The sequence below is a fragment of the Festucalex cinctus genome, chromosome 11 (assembly GCF_051991245.1).
Source record: "Festucalex cinctus isolate MCC-2025b chromosome 11, RoL_Fcin_1.0, whole genome shotgun sequence".
NCBI lineage: Eukaryota > Metazoa > Chordata > Actinopteri > Syngnathiformes > Syngnathidae > Festucalex > Festucalex cinctus.
Genome location: NC_135421.1, coordinates 4,252,787 through 4,273,227, shown reverse-complemented (window position 1 = coordinate 4,273,227; position 20,441 = coordinate 4,252,787). Strand labels below are relative to the sequence as shown.

At 43.9% G+C, this 20,441-nt stretch overlaps 1 protein-coding gene across 4 annotated transcripts in view; it reads left to right on the top strand.

Moving 5' to 3' along the window:
* The window catches only part of LOC144030571 (homeobox protein PKNOX1-like), a 248,430-nt gene that overhangs the window by 45,127 nt on the left and 182,862 nt on the right, over positions 1-20,441 (top strand). Inside the window, exon 1 of one of the 4 annotated variants that reach the window (XM_077537000.1) lies at positions 1,804-1,827. The exons of the other annotated variants lie outside the window; for them this stretch is intronic. The gene's annotated coding sequence lies outside the window, so the exon portion shown is untranslated. Of the gene's footprint in view, positions 1-1,803; positions 1,828-20,441 lie in introns of those variants that run through there. 4 annotated transcript variants of the gene reach the window in all.

The window sequence follows — 20,441 nt, the reverse complement described above, 5'->3', positions numbered from 1 at the left end:
CACACTTGGTTTATAAATTATTTTATTAGGTCTTATAAAACGACCTCGGACTTATAAAATGTCCGAAAGAAATAAAATAAAAATAAAAAGAAACAAATAAAATGATTAATTCACAAATAGTCTTTTAGTGATTTTTATTGACAATAATAATATAGCAAATATAATTCATGAAAATCACCTTTAAAATAAACACATAAAATCAATAAAGATAAAATAAAATAGGAAACAGGAATCAAAATAATATTTAAACCTTTTATAAGAGCTTTCTAAGATTGATCATTTCATGATTCAAAATAAGGCGTTTTTGGTCAAAAATAATTTAAAGATATGGGAGTGGTTAAATGGCTCTCACCCTACACGCGATTAATCTTTCATATCTTCATCTTAAACACCTTATTAATAAAAATTTTGTACTTTACCCAATCTTTGAAGAATGATTCACTCACGGCAAAGAGTCAAAGTCCTTTCATGAAGAAACCTAAGTCCCACGAAGCCGAGAATCAACCTTCAGCAACACACTCCATACAGATCACATCGCAGGGTGACAAAGACGAGCCTCGATCATCGCAAGGGACGATCTTTTATAAACTTGGGTGCGTGCCACTGGTTTCATCATGGCGAGTGTGTCCTTCCGCGCCTACGTGGGGATTTCCAGTCTCTTCACATATCAATGCGCAAAACAGGTTGGGACTTGTTCTCAGTAAGTCTCCACACAGTTAAGTTAGAAGCGCGCAACGTTGGGGCTTAATCTTTGCATCAACACACACAGGAAACTGTTGAAACAGGTTGCGCTCTGTGGCTGGCGTAGCTTAGCAACCAGTTCCTGTTTTTCAAACAGGAAATTCAATGTGGGGCTAAAAGCTTCTGTTCTACTTGTAATACATATGTCAATAGTCTTAGCTCTTATTCAACAATCATAATATTAAAATCAACACATCCTATATGTATTAATGTTTTAAACATAACTAAGCAAGCATGAATAACATGTATATACATGACATGTTAATCCCAACTCCTCTCAGGGAACTTAACAGGTTATTTCTAGTTCTGGTTACACATCGTGCATGTCTTTGTTGAGAGTTGGACAATACATACAGGTAGTCTTTTCACTTAATGCAGTTACAGCAATGTCATCAGCGATTAAGACAGTATCGCTCGTAAAGTAAATGAAAGGAAAGACAGCAAACTTCATAGTTGGCATCAATGTGCTGTAATCATTGATCCATAACTCAGGTTAACAATTATCGAATATAGATTGTGTGTGTGTATTATTACTTAATTCAGGATACCCTTTATCTACACTTAATTTGTATTTAGCCACTTTCGTTACCTTATATGACATGTCCGGGCTGTGCTGAGTGCAGCTTGGTTGTACAGGTTTGGCGGCATCTGGTGGTTGCTTTAGGGAGCTACACACAGAGGCCATTTGGTTTGGTTTTCACTCATGTAGACACCAATTGGTCTCGAACTAAGAATTGAGTCTAGTCCATTAATTTGTTATCTCATTTTATATGATATGGCGTTTCATCTGACCCACTCAATCCCACTCAATTCAACACCCCCTCCTAGAGATCAATGGTGTCCATACTGATCAACCGCACAAGCCCGTCATTCAACTCCAACCAATCGACTTCATCCAACCCCCCTATGTCATCCGGAAAAGCAGACACCGGGGATTCAGAAGGCAAGGAGTCCGACGGAGGATCAGCAAGAGGAGACCATAGGCCCATCTCACCTACAATCAGGGAAGGAGACGACCCCGTTCCACCCCCATCCTCGCCTGGCACACCCTCCGGGTCATCACCAGATGATGTAACCTTCGGAGAGGTAGTTACAAGCTTCACCAGTGGCATAACCTTACCGACTGGGACGTCCTGACGGGCGGCACTGGGTTCCCCAGGCTTGTCTACCCGGTCCAGGACGGGCGAGGAGGGTGTTACAGGCGCGTAGGGCCCCTCGTCCCGATTAGGTTTGACCTGTCTCAAAGGAGTGGCGGCTACACAGAAGCCCGCCGGCGTGTTGAGAGTTAGGCGTTGAGTACCGTCAGGCAGGCGCCATATCATACGCATCAAAGGGAAAGTTCTCCCGATGAGCTCACCCCCGCTGTTAACAAAATAACGTATTTTCTTCATGTTACTTTGAACCAAACCTTCCAACTTACTTGAGCTCGCGAGGTCAGCAAAGCCAGGCCATACCCAGGAACCGCAGTGGATATCAGTGAAGAGATCAAAAACGAAATTTAGGAAAAGCCCGTCGGGGATGAGCCACATTTCTCTACTCTCATCATCCGCGGGCAAAGGATAGCAGCAGTGCCCGTAGTAAGCGTTCCCCACCACCCATGCGGACGTGAGGAGATCGCTTCCACAGAAGACACACCGCGGCTCATCCTGGTTATCCTGTCAAACACACAAACACAATTCGGCAATTCTTAAAACTGAGAGGAGCCTAAAATATCGCGGCCCTCGGTATATACAATCATTCTTAGACCTGAGGGGAGCCTAGAACATTGCGACTCCCCGTATACACATTTCGATCTCGATCTAAGTCGTCATCCGCACCTGCTCCATCGAGAGAATGCGGAACACCTCTACTACGGTAGAGCGAGGATGTGGTCGCTCTCCAAGTAGCGGAACCTTTTGGCGGGAGAGTAAAAATAGCTGCATAGGTAAAAAACCAAATCACTAAAACCAATTGGTCGACCAGGCGTAACCAAAGGAGAATTGAAATTATTCCCCAAACTATACCCCACAATATCAATTTAGCTGTTCGCCACATCCAAACCCTGCTGCCCGTAGCCACGGGGTTTCTCTGAAGGCGAATTACCATATTCATGATGTAGAGGGCCAAAGCGATGGCCAATACACCTTCCAATACAACAGCTCCATATATAACCTCAAAAATTTGGATAGAGGTTATATCTAAACAAATCCAGCAAACCAAGAGGAAAGTTTCAGCTACCCCTCTCGGAGTTTTATAATCTATTCTAATTCGGCCATGCATATACACAATGAAGCATCCCAGTCCCAGTGTGTATGTACAAAACACAAAGCGCAATACCAATACCTTGATAACAGCTATTATCAAAATAATGGGTCGAGTTAGCTGCCAAATGTCCCATTGTCCAGTACAACAGTAAAGAAGCCATATTATGAAAATTATCCAAAATTCAGCCTCATTACTCACATTTTGAAGGGCGCCTGGTCTCCCCTTAGTACCATTAACCGAACTGCATGCCATGGTCAATTGTAGTTTTACTGTTCCGCCAAAAGATTTCAGTGAGAAGTGAGGAAGTCGGGGCTAGGGCGTAGTATTTAAAGTCGATCCCGCCCCTTTCCGTAGCCCTTCCCCAATGCTCAGTAACTTCCTTTTTGTCGTCCCTCCCCAATTTGCCTGCAGCTCATTGGCCAATGACTGAGCTTTTACCTTATTTGGTATGGTTTTCTCTTTGTGATTTTGGTGAGGAAATAACGACAAAGTTCCTCTTTTGACAATTGCAAAAGCTATCACCGCTGATAGGACGATCCCTAAACCTAGCAGGAACCAAAGTCCCACTTCTTGTACTAAATTATATAGTCCTGTACTTATTCCAGTAACCGCCGTCTCCGCTACATCTTCTACAACTTCAACGGCTGTTGTGGCCACAGTTTTTACCACACCTTTTATTGCCAATCCCATTCTCTCATACCATGTACATACATGTCTCCCTTTATGATTATATTCGTCACTGTGTCCACAATGCAGCCACATTTCAGCGGGTTTGTGGCATGTGCCAGGGCCATAAATTTTATTAAATCCCAACCAATCAAACCCTGTAACTATATCTCCTTTACAAAGGGTCTTCCTAAATGCGTGACCTTCTAAAATCTGCATAATAGAGTCAGGGGGTTTGGGGAGAATTTTCAGTCCTACCATTTTAGACAAGTCATTATCTTTGTCCCATCGCGCGCAGTAATCCCTACCTGCAGCTTGACTCCGGATCCATTTACCACTATTATCCTTAATCCACACCGCTCCCTCAACATTGGCATATTCCGCATCGCGGTAACGTGGAGTACAAAAATTCTTAAACCGGGACTGAACTTTGTGACAGGGTATACGTGCTAATACAATTGTACAGTTTTTTAAATTTTCCACGGCATTACCTCCCTTACACACCATCTCCCATGGCCTTGGATTAGCGTATAAGGCTGGTCTCTCCACGTCAGGCTAAATATCGTTCTCCTTAGAGTATACTGTCGCAATATATTGGTATTTAACCCAATAATTTTCCGACTCTCCTAAGCATGGTAACACGTCGTTAACAATCTCATCTTTATTGAGTCCCCACCACGTCTTACTCTCATCTCTCGTATGTTTTTCTTTCCACGCTTGTAGCACCCCTTTAATCGTTAGGTTTCCCTTCAACACTGTACAGTCGTAAATCCAATGAGTCAAAGGTGGCGTTCCCATTTCCATCAAGGGGCATCGTGGTGAAATTCCCCTTTTCCACTCCGACCCATGTAATCTGTTGAACATTTTCAATGCCACACATTGGTCAATTTTATCAAATCACCCTTCGGGACATTATGTAAATCATCCGGTGTTGGAAGACGTTGAGCCCACATTTGTGCCCACACTACATTTAATACATTTATCACCAGGGTTTTGTTAAAGGTCGATTTCAATATATTTGTACCTCTTTTCCATATCCATGGAAAGGAGTCGTTCAGCCACTCTTCGTGTTTCACTTCTATTTTCTTTTTATGCAATGTGTTTCCGAGAGTCATTCCAACAACCCCAGCCAAGGGAAACAGGGGAGTTAGGAACTTACTTGCGTCACCCATAAGCCCTTTATCGGGGAGGGTAATTCTATTACCCTCATCCGCATAGCAGAACATATGATAGGGCTCAGGACAATATTTCATCATATTCCAATCACAATGGCTGTTATTATACGACTGGGCCTTCCTTAACTTTAACCTACAGCCTGGCCGGTACTTTATTACAGTACTTACTATTCCATACCCTCCAAATCCTTCAAACCCCCTTAACTTAAGAAATTTGGGAGGCTCATCTGATGATGGAGCAGGAGTATCTGGCCGATACGTCATTGCTCGTTTAGTGATTTTGATCGCCTTCGGTTTTCTAAATTTTCAAAACCCTCGTAGCTTAAAATTTTTAGATGACTTACCCGATGATGGAGTAGGGGTACCTGGCAGGTGATTGGTGGTCCCGTTGGTCCCTGGTCCCTTGCACCGAAAGGTTATGCAGTTCCAACATGGCTCCCATGCCGGGCGAAGCTCGGTACAAGTGTCATTTCGCGGGGCCGCTGGGTAGGTGAAATCAGGGGAGTCCTGGTCTGTCTTCAACCAGTATCCCCCTGTAGCATCCGGCAGTCTTACACATTGTTCATTGAAATACCAAGCAGGATCTCCCTCTCCAATCTGGACCCAATTTGCTCTGATGATCCTTTGTTCTTGCTTCTCCAGGCATAATAGGGTAATATTAACAGTATAGTCGTTTACTGTGCAATCAACCTGTCGAATAACTCGAATTCTACACTCGGTTTTTGATTTTGCAGGGTATGTTGTACTTCTTTTCAAAATTTTTAGAGATTCATTATAATTTGTTTTGTTGAAGGTCCTAAGGTAGGAATTTACTATTGCGACCTTTTCTCTTCTCCATCCCATCTCACAGGGTTTTTCCGTTCCGGCACCGCAGGCTGCCCTATTCTTTCCCTTCTTCCTTTTCCATTCTTCACTGACATGTATCACCCCCACTTTCTAGCACGTTTGGTCGGTTATTTTAGTGGAGCCATGCCGTATTTTCACTAGGTCGATGAGATTAATTGGGGTCATGCTGTCGATGCTAGCTCTCCGTCTCATCCCCGCTCGCAGCGCTAACAAATAATATACCAAGGCTATTGCCGCCAAACAAAGTATGGTGATCAACCAAACTCTTCCATACCCCCAACGTTGTTGCTGTCGGTTGGCACGAAAGTTCATGTACACTCTGTCCGCCTCAGGTTGTTCGTGAACTGTGTCCAGTGGGTCTTCATGTGCTGGAGTATCATAGTGGTTGTCTAGCATTTTGCGCTTTGGTTGGCGTGTAATCGTTCCTCCATCGGAGTAGACATGCGGCCCTTCACCTACCTCGAGTGTCAGGGGGTGAGGCACGTTTAGAGTCGCAGGTCGGGGTATGTCATACATCGGGGTTTCGTATCCAGGAGGATTCCATCCTCGGCGCTCGAGTCGTTCCCTTGCCTCGGCTGAACAAAGTTTTTCAGGTATTACTAACCTTCCACCGCTGCCGCCGAAATCTTGCTCTTCCTCGTAGCCTCGTTTCATGCCTTCGTTCTTTGGTTTTGTCCTTTGAGGACTACCGTGTTTTGATATCTCATTAGCTCCTCCTCCTTCTCTTGGGAGCTGGCTTTCATTACATAGTTACCTTTTACATTTATTTTCAAATTGACTCCACAGTCCACTGGGCCAAATTCATATTCCTTTAATTAAGAGGGGTTTTATTTTTATTGGTAATCAATTTGGACATTTTTTGCCAATTCCTAGCGTTACCTATTCCATTGATTACTTATCTTCATTAGACTCGGCCCGCAATTCAGCCAATCTTTCTTGCATCTGATTTCGTAGAAATTCTTGATAATCAAACAACAGGGCCGTTGAGGGTCCTGGTGACTCCTCCTGCTCAAGATTCACGGGGGTCTGCTGGGACTTCTGAACCTTGGCTTCTATTTCCGTGATCTTCTTTTCCAATAGTTTAATTTTTTCTCTCAATTCTCTTTGCTCAGCGGTACTTTCATGAGAATGCTCAATTAAAGACAACCAATATGGCCTAAATTGCCCAAGATCCACAAAAAGATTGTGTAGGGCCGGTATGAATACTCTTAGTAAATTTTCTATTAATCCTATACTTGTCTCTAACCTGGTTACTCGGTCCTTCAGCTCAGCAATTTCATCTTCCATCTCCCTCCTGTTGTTACTTCTTTGTAGATGTGGAAGGCTGTGGATCTTGGTGCCTGTTCCAAAAGCGTGACAGGACTATCTTGAGGACCTTGTGTTCTCTTACCACGTCTTCCTCACTATCTTCGCTCAACTCTAGCTTGTACTCTTTTTTTCTTCTGGCTCCTCCCCGTTAGAGGAGGCGCTCTCACCTCCTGTATCCGGCCCTTTCCTCTCTTCCGCCTTTGACCTCGTGGCTGGAGTTTCCGGTACTTCTCCCTTTTCCATCTGTTCTTCTCGGGGAAGAACGGAAGGAGGGGCCTTTCTACACATCTTCACTATCTTTCTCCATTTATGTGAATTATTATACCTCCATGGGTTTGCCTTGTTAAAACTAGGGCATCCCCGTAGCGACCAATGCCTTTTGTGGTCGCCGCTCATATTTCCTTCACTAGTACAACCCGGGTAGGGACATCCTTGCCCCCATCTTTTCCTCGGGCGACCTCTAAGGTCGAAATTTTCCCTTGACCTGGGTTTCTTGTTTTCGTCCTTCCCTAATGAACTAGCATTAAGTTTTTCTAGTTCTTCTATGGATACCTGAGCTAATACCATTAACTTCTCATTACTACTAGACACCATTTCTTCATCTCCATCCACACCACTATGCCTTCTTGTCAGTTTACCACTAAGGCAATCCCCATAAAAAGTACATTTGGGGTGCAGCCGTTTGGCTTCCTCCTCTGTACTCATTGATACTGCCATTCCCAAAGAGTATATACCCTCATAGGGTTTCATAGCCATCATTACTCTTACTTTTATCCAGTATTCCGTGTCTGACCTCGGATCCCTCCGAGGCGACATCGCTGGACTCACCTTCACCACTACTGTTTTAGCCTTATACTCCATTCTATCCAATGTAGCTTCCCTTACTATATAACTGCTACACATGCTACTAATATTTACTACTCTTTCTTGTGGGACATCAGATAACGTTTCCATCGGAATATCCCCTCGGGCTAATGCAACATTAATTAGCGTAGCCCAGGGCACCTTTGGTTCAATCACATACATAGGTTCAACATGAATCAAAGTTGGAGTCGCTTCCAAGCCAACAATCAGCGGAGCCGAGCAATACTCACCTCCTTTTGGCGGCCAGTTGTTGTAGAGCAGTGCCTGAAATCTCGGGTCGCGCGTCCTCTCGTTTATCTCCATCGGCCAATAGGTCAGCAAATCGGAACTCAGCGACTTTATCGGGGTCTCTGCTCTAGTTAGCTGCCACCCTTCGGCCTCCCCTGCTTTTATTAGTGAACCTTTCCCCATTCTCATCCTGCAATGTTGGCAATACAGTATGCTCTCTCCGTCCCACAAACATTCACAAAACTGCGCCTCCGTATTCTCTTGCGGGGCCAAATCCCACTGCGCATACACTTTCATTCTAGGTAGGCTCTTTATTCTACAGTATCCACATACCTGTATTTCAAGTACCTTAGCCGAGCCAACCTCACTTAAATCCGGCTTAAGGCCGTCTATCCAGCCTTCGTCGGGTATATTCCACTGGCTCATCGACTCTTCGTCTCCACCACAAATTACGCAGGGCAAGATAGCCGATCGCCAACTGAAACCTTCTACTCTATTGCTAATATATCCTCTCACTGCATTCATCCAAAGCTTAAATGCCTTACCAACCATTATTTCCCTTTCAGTCCTCCGCACAATGACAGCTCCTTTCACCATAACGAGCTTGGCAAAGGGCGGAGTGACTTGTTCCATTTTTTAATTATTTGTCTTACTCCTTAGCTTCAGGCCGAATTAACTGGTATCGGTTTTAGCTGCTCTACCCCTTGGAGTCCCTTATTCTTCAATCGCACTGTGTTTCTGTCCAAAACTTCTTCAACGATGTCAAACTGATCATACTTCACTTTTACTGCCTGGTTATCAGATGGACCATGAGCTTTAATCGACACTCTCTGTCCTACCTCAAATGGGCACTTCCTTTTCTCACGTGTAGTCTTATAGCCTCTAATAAACCTTCTAACACCGCTGTAGCCTCTCCTGCTTGGGCACTACCCGGAGTCTGACCTTTCCTTTCCTGTGCTTTGCATCCGTCCTACCTCAGGAGCGACAAAGGGGCGCTGGTTCAATTCCTCTGAAGGGGAAGGTCTATCTGCTCGGCTCCTCCCATTCAGGTCCTTGACCAACTCCACCAATTTTTCACTCCATTCTTTTCCATTAGCATTTTTCCCGAGCCAACTTTTAACTAGACCAATGGTTCTTTCAGCCACGCCATTAGCTTGAGGGGTGTAAGGCGGTGAATAAGTTCTTATTATTCCCCACTTTTGACACCACCTGTCTATTGTAGCGTTTTTGAAATGAGTTCCATTGTCAGTTCTTAACTCTCTCGGTATGCCTAACCACATACAACCCTCTTCCAGTGTTTTCAGTACGCTATTAGCATTTGCATTACGTACAGCTTTCAAACCAAAATGTCCTGACATCGAATCAACAAGCACAACAAGATATTTCTCACCTTTAGTGCCGTTTACTCCCATGGGGCCTGCTACGTCCATGCAAACTGATGCCCATGGAACAGTGCTTTTAATCGTCAATCCGTCCACTCGCTGTCCTCGGCGTCCTGTACTTATTACACAACTCGCAATTTCGTATAACTGAACGGATTTTCTTTTCTGGGATCCAAAGTTCCAGTTTTTCCAGCTCCCTTTTTGTGGGCAAGGCACCTCCATGGCCTAGCGCTTCATGTACGGCCTTAGTCACCTCACATACAAACTCATCTGGGACCACTTTTCCTCCTTTGGGAGTATTGTCCCATTTTTCTGCTCCTACAATTACCAATCTTCTCTCTTGGACGTATTTATCTATTTCATCATTTCCTCTCCAGTGAGCCCCCTCTTTAACGTGGGCTTTCTGGTGAACAACATCGATAGTCATATTTAACCTTAACTCAGCTATTTTCTTCCACAACTCAGCATGAGCGATTTCTTTACTCCTCGCTCCTTCAAACCCATTTTCTTCCCAAATGGATAAGTCTTCTTTGAGCGCCTGAGCGCAATAGTGACTATCGGTTATAAGTCTCACTCGACTCACGTGTAGTCTTATAGCCTCTAATAAACCTTCTAACACCGCTGTAGCCTCTCCTGCTTGGGCACTACCCGGAGTCTGACCTTTCCTGCGGCATATCTCTCTACCATCGTGTTTCAGGATGAAGCCCCAGTGGGCTTGCTGGTCTTCACCCTTTTTGGACCCATCCGTGTATAGAATCCATTCATATGGTTTCTCCTCACCATTTATTATTTTCGCCTGTTTATTAGATATGGATTTTGCTGGTCCTATCTCTAAATCAGGGTCTAGCAGGATATCTTCCCACCTCCCCCATCTCACATTAGTTGCTTTAGTACTTTGTAGTGTATTTTTACGCAGGTATCGATGTACTTGACTCTGCGTAACAACTTTTATACCTTGCCCTTGGGCTAAATCTTTTAACGTTCCCCAATACTTAGCAAGAACCGCTAATTCTCTCTCCTCCTGGGGAAACTTTTTCTCAACATTATTTATGGTATAAGTCCACAGTGTCACTAAGCCGGCACCTTCATTACTAACACTTACCATTGCATTATCTTCATCACATTGAATCTCAGCAACTAGCCTAACTTCCAAGCTTCTCGGTTCGAGGCGTATAGCATTTTTTACTGCGTTTTTTAGCCCTTCTAAATTTTCTTGGTCTTTAGCCGACCACGGCCAATCTTTTGTTTTCTTTTCGTTAGGATTTTTACGCAGTCGGGCATAAAGGGGTCTCGCAAATTTCTGATAGTACGGAACATGATCTCGAACATAATTACACAATCCTAATATTTTTTGCAGCTCGTTCTCGGATGTTGGAGGCAAAAAATTTTCTATTTTCTCTCGATACGCTTGCGACAGCCCCAAGTCTTCAGATACTTGGAATCCCAAGTAATCTACCTGAAACCTGGCAAGCTGGCATTTCTTAAGATTTAGCTTTAATCCTGCCTCCGTTGCTCGCTTGATTATGGCTTGCAAAATCTCTAAATGTTCCTCCTCCGTGTCACTAGCGATGAACACATCATCCATGTAAACTGTGACTGGGAGACCTTCCAAGATATGCAAGACAGCTGATTGAAATACATTCGGGGAGTTCTTATATCCCTGCGGCAAGCGCTGCCAAACGTATGCTTTTCCTTTATGCGTAAACGCTGTTTTCCCTTGTGATGCTTTGGCAATTCTCAGGGAAAAGAATCCATTTGCAAGGTCAATACATGATTTATACTTCTTTACTCTTAACGTTTTTAAGGAAGCCTGGGGGTTTATGAGGCTCGCTCGGTTAGCCACCGTACGGCGGTTTAGAGCTTTAAAGTTAATGACCGGCCTCCAACCCCCTCCTACCGCTTCAGGTTTTTTAACGGCTTGAATTGGGCTATTAGTAATAGGATTTAGCTCTTCACGAATAATGGCAAGTGCTAATAATTCTTTTACAATTACCTCCATTTCGGCTACTGCTCCGGGGTTGAGGGGATACTGCCTTACTGGCGGATGTACCCCCCCACTAATAGTATGCATGTATTTTGATCCTAAATCTCCGCAATCATTTTTAAAATGTGCGACTGCGGCCTTGTCTAGGATTTCACCTAATTTCTTTTTCCCTTCCAGTGTTAACACACTGTCTTGGATTTGTTGGGCTTTTACGGCAGGTACATCTACTGATTTATACCACTCTTGGTCAGGTATTATTTTTGTAGGGCCTACTTTCACTAATTTTGGTTTTAGTTTTTCCCATCTCTTTTTTGCAACTTGCTTTTGATTTTTAGGCTTTTTCCATTTCTTCTGCATCTTTTAATGTCAACAAATTGTGAGGTCCCAGTACCCACACAATTCCCTTCCACATTCCTACCGGCATTTTGGCAATCGAACCATCGGCTACCATTACTTGTAGGTGTCCAATTTGTTTTAAGGCTTTACGGGTCATGGACACCTCGGCCCCTGTGTCTACTAAATAGGGCACTCCCTCCACCTTAGCATAAAGGTTATCCCCTACTCTGTAAACCCCTTCCAGGGTGACCCGTGCCTTTGTCTCCATAATTTGCCAGGCCCCCCGGAGGCTGCCACCTTGCGAGCCTCGAGGAAGGCCTTCCTTTCTTCTGGGTTCAATTTGTCAAATTCTTCTTTGGGCATGTATGCCGGACCTGGTCTTCGCACCGCTGGCTGTTGTCTTGGTTGGGGCCTCGTCTGCTGTCCTGGCTGGGTGGCCTGTCTCTGATTTCCGCTCATTCTCTGCTGCTGTGGTCATGTAGGGGACAGTCTGAACTGGCCGCTGAGCTCCCTGCTGGACTTGCTGTTCGTTCCCCCGGGTTCGACTAGCAACTGGTCCCGTTCTCCTCTTCTCAGCGTTATGCTTGGTCAGGCGATCCCACTTCTTAACGGAGGCTTCAATTTTCAGCGTCGTGCTATTAGGGGCCATTTTTACAAAGACAGCTTCGTTCCCTTTTTCCTTAACAATCATTCGCAGCACTTTGATATACCTATTTGGAGATATAACTTCCTTAATCTTGTGCCACACATTTAGCAGGGAAACGTCCCTCTTGAGTTGTTCTCTAGCCCTGCTGATATGAGCATCTTCATCCTCATCTTCACCATCCACCCATCTCCCGTAGACCTGTTGTGGTGTTTCGTTTGGTCCAACAGGACTAGCGATGATGTACTGAAGCCATAGCTTCTTAGCACCATCTCCTCCTGGGGCGTCCCTAATCATAGGCCATGTCTCAACTAAATACTCTTTAGCTGTTTCTAGCCTACCTTTTTGGCGAACCAACTCCTTTAAGGTCTTAAACTGTTGCACATCACCCTCTATGTCGTGTGGCTGATTTATTGGGTTCGGTACTATTGTAGTTGATCCCAACTGTGTCATATATTGGGTCTGTTGGTTCAAGGAGGTTCTCGGGGCAGCTGGTACTGTTAAAGTAACCGCTGCTCCATCATTATCCGAATCTGAATTTAAATCACCGTCGGCTCTCAGCTCACATTTTGCTTTATCATTTATTGCTTTTTTGAGCCGTCTTAACATAAAATCATGTGCCACCGCCACGTAGCCATCCCTGAAATTCTTAGTCAGGTCTTGGTGAGCAAGTAATGTGGTATATGGCGGAGCCTGTAAAATGTTAACAGCCTCGCGATAAGTTATTCGCATAGTTAGAGGCATTTTACTATCTAGCTTATTAAGCCAGGCAGGTGGATAAGGGCGATTTACTTACCCCGCCTCGGGTATGTAAGCTTTTCGCCCATCCTTTGTCTCGATCCATCCCAGGCTAACATCCCTAGCTATCCTTTCTGAGGACCGGTACACGTCAAACGTCGGTTGAGGATTTTTCTTTCTTCTATTCACTGGTCTTGTGACTATTTTCGGGTTCTGGCTGGGGTTGGCCGGGTCATCTTCTGATGAGGTTGAGTCTTGGTCTTCGTCAGCGGGGTTAGCGCCAATCGCGGTTGAAACAGGAGCCTGCTCTCCATCATCTTCCTCTTCGCTCCCGTCTCCTGGTATCAAACACTGTGGCAGGGGCACCGTCTTTATTAGAGGTCGTCCCGGAACGGGATCCCGTGCTGTTCCCGGGGTGGACGTGACGGGGCTGAAGGTCACTGTCCCCCTAGGGGCTTTATTCTTTCCCTTTGGGGTTTGTTTGCTCGGTCCCGCCTGTTCTTCATCTTCTACCACCCGAGCAGCTCCTGACATCCCTCCGCTTACTGGGGAAGGAACGGGAGTTGTTCTAACTGGGGATGGTGACTGGGGTGAGTCCCTGGGCCCTCCATTTGTTGATTGCTGGAGTTGGCGTCGTTCACGTTCCATTTGTCTAGTTCGGGATAAAATCTCATCTGTCACTGATTTAACTCGCTCCTCTCTCTGCTTTTTCGATATTGCTACCACAAATTCTACTCCCGATGGAGTTGTTACAGGAGTTTTAGCCCTTAAAGTGAACGCGGCTACCGCTATGGATTCAGCCTGTTGCCACTGCATTTTCCCAGTTTTTATCCAGTTTACATCTATCACTATTCTCTCCGCTCCCTCTCCCAGCGCTTTGTCAACCCCTCTCTCCAATGCTTTTGCCATTTTGTCCGCATATTGTGACTGATCATTTTTAGGGTTCCACTCTGTCCCGGGCACGTGAATTATCATGCCGTAGGGAGTGTTCCCGCCACTAGTTTTTGCCGCTATTATTGGCCGCTGATATTCTTTTTGTAATTTTTGTTTAACCTCTAATTCATATTCTTGTCCAGCTTCCTGCCTTAAAATGTTTCTAAGCGCTCTTCCATGCGGTTTTAGCGATCTATCTGTGATTATCACTATAGCATCCCCTTGTATCTGCCAGGGGCTTCCCACATAGTGACACAATATTACTCCATTCCCGATTGAAACCCTTTTTGTTTCCTCCGGCAGCCCGCCCAGGGGCTCCGTTCTTATCAGGGGAGTCATTTTCACAGTTATACCTGAGCCTTCATTCTCCGATGCTCCTGCATCCTCCTCTACCCGGACACATGAGCCCGTATCAAAAAAGCCCTCTTCACTGGCGGCCTCAGCTGGCCGTTTCCGTGCCATTTGGAGCTCTTTCAACTTCGGTTGCTCCCAGAGGTTGAGGCTTAAAGCTTCAGTCCCCTTGGGATTTGTCAATTCCACCCTTATGTGCATTTTCTCGGCAAGGGATTTTATCGTCGGGTCCCACTGGACTCCGGTGCTAACCACTTCCATTACATTATACACATCTAACAACACAGTCCACCAGTGGACCCAAAGGCCCACCGTCCCAGAGGTGCATCCCTCTTGGGGGTGCTTTACCACTACGGTTGCTATGCCCATTATTTCGGGAAATTCACTCACGAACACTCCCGTTTCCTTCACCGACCTTTCCACCTCGGCTGGGAGGTCGGTAGGACGGATTGAAGGGTTGTTTACTTCCAGGTGCCTTCTGGCTCCTGGTGGCCATCGATCTACACCTTCACCCAGTAGCATAACCACTACTGGTATATCTGCTTGTTCTAGAGGACAAAATTCAGGCATTAATCCCGCTCCCCTCTCTGTAGGGCTGGGGGGGTTTTCCCCTCCATTTTTCCCTGTCAATTTTTCCATTATTTCACTAGCGTGTTTTATAGCCCGCTTTGCTTCCTTATTGTAGGAGTGAAGCTATCTATTTCCGAAGCCTTCCCGTGCGCTATGGGTTTCAGGGACGTACTATAGCTCCTGGTTACTCAGCTCCGTACCCGTGTACGTTGCCTCTACCTTTATCGGGACTACCGCGTTCGGGTTTCCTACCTTCACTCGTCGGCGGATGTCCTCTCTTAAACGGTGGGGTGTGTAATCCTTTTAGGTCGGTTGCAATCCTTCACGCTTCTCTTTTCCGGGATGTGGATTTCTTCTTGTGTCAATGGACACTCCTATCAGGGAACCGAAAAAGGCTGCTTCCACTAGAACATTAGTCTAGTGGAAACACCTACCTTCTCTCCTGGGTCCTCGAAGACTTTCTTCTTGTGCCAATGGACACTCCTGTCGGGGAACCGAAAAAGGCTGCTTCCACTAGAACATTAGTCTAGTGGAAACACCTACCTTCTCTCCTGGGTCCTCGAAGACTTTCTTCTTGTGCCAATGGACACTCCTGTCGGGGAACCGAAAAAGGCTGCTTCCACTAGAACATTAGTCTAGTGGAAACACCTACCTTCTCTCCTGGGTCCTCGAAGACTTTCTTCTTGTGCCAATGGACACTCCTGTCGGGAACCGAAAACTTAAAATTTTCGCAAAAATACAAGGAGGAAAGGCAGGGGATGGGGGATCAGGGTTATGCCTGTAGCGGCGGCAGCCTCGGTCAATGGGTCCGCTATCAAAGAAAAGGGACCATAAATATTTTCGGGCACCCCGCAATAACCAAGTAAAGAATATGGCAGATTTGCTATAAATGGGTATCTATAATGACAAGCCACTAAAATGGGCAACCGCACCCAATGTGGAAAGCCTAAATAGCGCAACCCATAGTTTATCATCACACAGTTGAAAGAGAATGCTTCTCACCGAGCAGCCCCCCACTATCAACTCTAACTGTTCAAGCCCTCCTCCTCTTTGTGGACGGGCTTGAACCACCCCTTGACTCAGCCCCTCCCTCAGGAAAGCGCGGCGCAGCGCGCTCTACCAGGTACACTATCAGTACCTTCACAGCCGACCAGAGCAGCAGGTCGCTGTAAAAGCTCATTCACTTTGAATGGCTTTCTCACACTCAGCCTCGGTAGGAGTGTAAGTCTCCTGGGGGAGCCAGTCACAGTTCCTTTAACACAAAATAGTACAATCAACTTCAATTCAAAAATCACACTAGATTTTCACAATTAAAGCAGTTCTTTTCCATGAAACACTATTCATCAAAGAGACTAATTTTGTGTTAGCCCAGGGTCGTCTGACATGACAATTTATCAGCGAGTTCGCCCTCAACTCCAAGCACTGTGCCCACCGCTCAGAGCCGCGCTCACTCGGGTTCCTGTTTGGGCTTCGATCGACCCCGATTTTGACAAAAATGAGTCAATCGAGCCCCACGTTGGGCGCCACATGTCAACTTCCGCTTACCCGCAGGACTTAAATCGGGAAATATGTCCTGATCGACTCTCCAATCAAAGGGTTAGAAATTCCCCTTTTCCCTCACCGGCCCTAAGGCGTCAGCGTGAGGAGACGGGAATTAGTTAAGCCGATATGTCAAAGTGGATTCACCTAGGTTTGTTCACTGTCTTCTTCTCATGAGGCCAATCCGTTTCCATCCACCTATCAATCCCGAGTGAATCACCACACAGAGCCCAGGAATAATAGTATGAACACCTCACTTACATTGGCAGCTCCACTTTCATAAGTTGTTTGCATTTGTTATTGACCTAGTCATTTAATAATCCTTGTAAGGATCATACGGATTTGTTTCATATCAAGCAGGAGTATTTGACTTTATTAATACAGATGGAAACACTGGTTAGATGTCATTCGAATGCACTTACCTCTTTCCGGACGTCCGTTGCTGTTGTGTCCGTCTCGAAGAAAGATAATGCTGACTTACAAAATGATCAAAACGAATAAAAACAAAATTAAATAAAAATAAATAAATAAATAAAAATAAAAAGAATCAAATAAAATAATAAATTCACACTTGGTTTATAAATTATTTTATTAGGTCTTATAAAACGACCTCGGACTTATAAAATGTCCGAAAGAAATAAAATAAAAATAAAAAGAAACAAATAAAATGATTAATTCACAAATAGTCTTTTAATGATTTTTATTGACAATAATAATATAGCAAATATAATTCATGAAAATCACCTTTAAAATAAACACATAAAATCAATAAAGATAAAATAAAATAGGAAACAGGAATCAAAATAATATTTAAACCTTTTATAAGAGCTTTCTAAGATTGATCATTTCTCAAGAGAACTCAAAACCCGATTCAAAATAAGGCGTTTTTGGTCAAAAATAATTTAAAGATATGGGAGTGGTTAAATGGCTCTCACCCTACACGCGATTAATCTTTCATATCTTCATCTTAAACACCTTATTAATAAAAATTTTGTACTTTACCCAATCTTTGAAGAATGATTCACTCACGGCAAAGAGTCAAAGTCCTTTCATGAAGAAACCTAAGTCCCACGAAGCCGAGAATCAACCTTCAGCAACACACTCCATACAGATCACATCGCAGGGTGACGAAGAAGAGCCTCGATCATCGCAAGGGACGATCTTTTATAAACTTGGGTGCGTGCCACTGGTTTCATCATGGCGAGTGTGTCCTTCCGCGCCTACGTGGGGATTTCCAGTCTCTTCACATATCAATGCGCAAAACATGTTGGGACTTGTTCTCAGTAAGTCTCCACACAGTTAAGTTAGAAGCGCGCAACGTTGGGGCTTAATCTTTGCATCAACACACACAGGAAACTGTCGAAACAGGTTGCGCTCTGTGGCTGGCGTAGCTTAGCAACCAGTTCCTGTTTTTCAAACAGGAAATTCAATGTGGGGCTAAAAGCTTCTGTTCTACTTGTAATACATATGTCAATAGTCTTAGCTCTTATTCAACAATCATAATATTAAAATCAACACATCCTATATGTATTAATGTTTTAAACATAACTAAGCAAGCATGAATAACATGTATATACATGACATGTTAATCCCAACTCCTCTCAGGGAACTTAACAGGTTATTTCTAGTTCTGGTTACACATCGTGCATGTCTTTGTTGAGAGTTGGACAATACATACAGGTAGTCTTTTCACTTAATGCAGTTACAGCAAGGTCATCAGCGATTAAGACAGTATCGTAAAATGAAAGGAAAGACAGCAAACTTCATAGATGGCATCAATGTGCTGTAATCATTGATCCATAACTCAGGTTAACAATTATCGAATATAGATTGTGTGTGTGTATTATTACTTAATTCAGGATACCCTTTATCTACACTTAATTTGTATTTAGCCACTTTCGTTACCTTATATGACATGTCCGGGCTGTGCTGAGTGCAGCTTGGTTGTACAGGTTTGGCGGCATCTGGTGGTTGCTTTAGGGAGCTACACACAGAGGCCATTTGGTTTGGTTTTCACTCATGTAGACACCAATTGGTCTCGAACTAAGAATTGAGTCTAGTCCATTAATTTGTTATCTCATTTTATATGATATGGCGTTTCATCTGACCCACTCAATCCCACTCAATTCAACAGTGCCCTGTGCTAAACCCAACAGGAAGTCCCCCAGGGGCCGGGCATCACATTTTGAGCTAAAAAAAACTCCTCTTTAACAAAGCATACCCGGCTGTACGATTCACCTAGAGTTACCAAAATTTGTAGAGGTATATAACAGCCCTCGAGGTACAAAAAACTATTTTTGAACCATATGCTAAACCTAACAGGACGTCCGCCATTTTGATTTACTTTGGAATGTGTTGCCATTTTTTTGGGCCATTTCATAGGGGTCATATTTTAACAAACTCCTCCTACAGAGTTTATCCGATCATCTTCAAACTTGGTGTGATTCATCTTAAGATGTTGAAAATGAAAAGTTATTGAAAGTTTTTTATTTCGTCACACGCTGTTGTCGTGGCATGCACTTTTTGCAAAGGAAAAAAATCCTTAATGAAGCATTCCCAGTCGTACGAAGCAGCAAGAGCGACGAAAAATTGTAGACATATGTAACAGCCCAGGATGTACAAAAAAAGTCTCTTGGTGCCATGTGCTAAACCCAACAGGAAGTCCCGCAGGGGCCGGGCATCACATTTTGAGCTAAAAAACTCCTCTTTAACGAAGCATTCCCGGTTGTACGTTTCACCTAGCGCTATGATAATTTGCAGGCATACATAAGAGCCCACGATGTACAAAAAAGTCTCTTGGAACCATGTGCTAAACCAAACAGGAAGTCCGCCATTTTGATTTATGATGGGATTTGTTGCCATTTTTTGTGGCCTTTTTCAGGGGTCATATTTTAACGAACCCCTCCTACAAAATTTATCCGACTGTCTTCAAACTTGGTATGTTTCATCTTAAGATGTTTAAGATGCAAAGTAATCGAAGGTTTTTTATTTTGTCACACGCTGTTGCCATAGCAATGCATTGGAATTGCACACCATATTTTGCGTTTTGATTAAACAGACAAAGCATTCCCGGTTGTACGTTTCACCTAAAGCTATGATAATTTGCAGGCAAACATAAGAGCTCAGGATGTAGAAAAAAGTCTCTTGGAGCCATATGCTAAACCAATCAGGAAGTCCACCATTTTGATTTACGTTGGGATTTGTAGCCATTTTTTGTGGCCTTTTTTAGGGGTCATATTTTAACGAACTCCTCCTACAAAATTTATCCGACTGTCTTTAAACTTGGTGTGCTTCATCTTAAGATGTTTAAGATGCAAAGTTATCGAAAGTTATTTATTTTGTCGCACACCGTTGTCATGGAGATGCATTCTTTGCCAAGTAAAATGCTGCTTTTTTTTTTTGGTCTAAACATGTGCAAAAACTCATGAAACTTTACACACACATCAGGCTTGTCATCAGCATGAATATTTTAGAGATTTCTTATTCAATTTGCAATAAATGGTTCAATAGCGCCCTCTAGACATTTTTATGAAGCTTTTGCAAATGTTTTGTGTTTTATGATTCAGCTAGATTTGTAAAAATTGGGATACCTATCAGCCTAAGACTTACAAAAAGGTTTCTAAAGCCATATGCTGAATCAAAAAGGAAGTCTGCCATTTTGATTTACTTTGGTATTTGTAGCCATTTTTTGGGGCCTTTTATAGGGGTCATATTTTCAACAGAACTTATCAGATCGTCTTCATTCTTTGGCGTGTTTCATCTTAAGATATTTAAGATGAAAAGTTATTGAATTTTTTTATTTTGTCACACGCCTTTGCTGTAGCCATGCATTGTTTGTGAAGAAAAATGCTTTTTTGAGAGTCTAAATATGGGTGAAAACTCACAAAACTTTG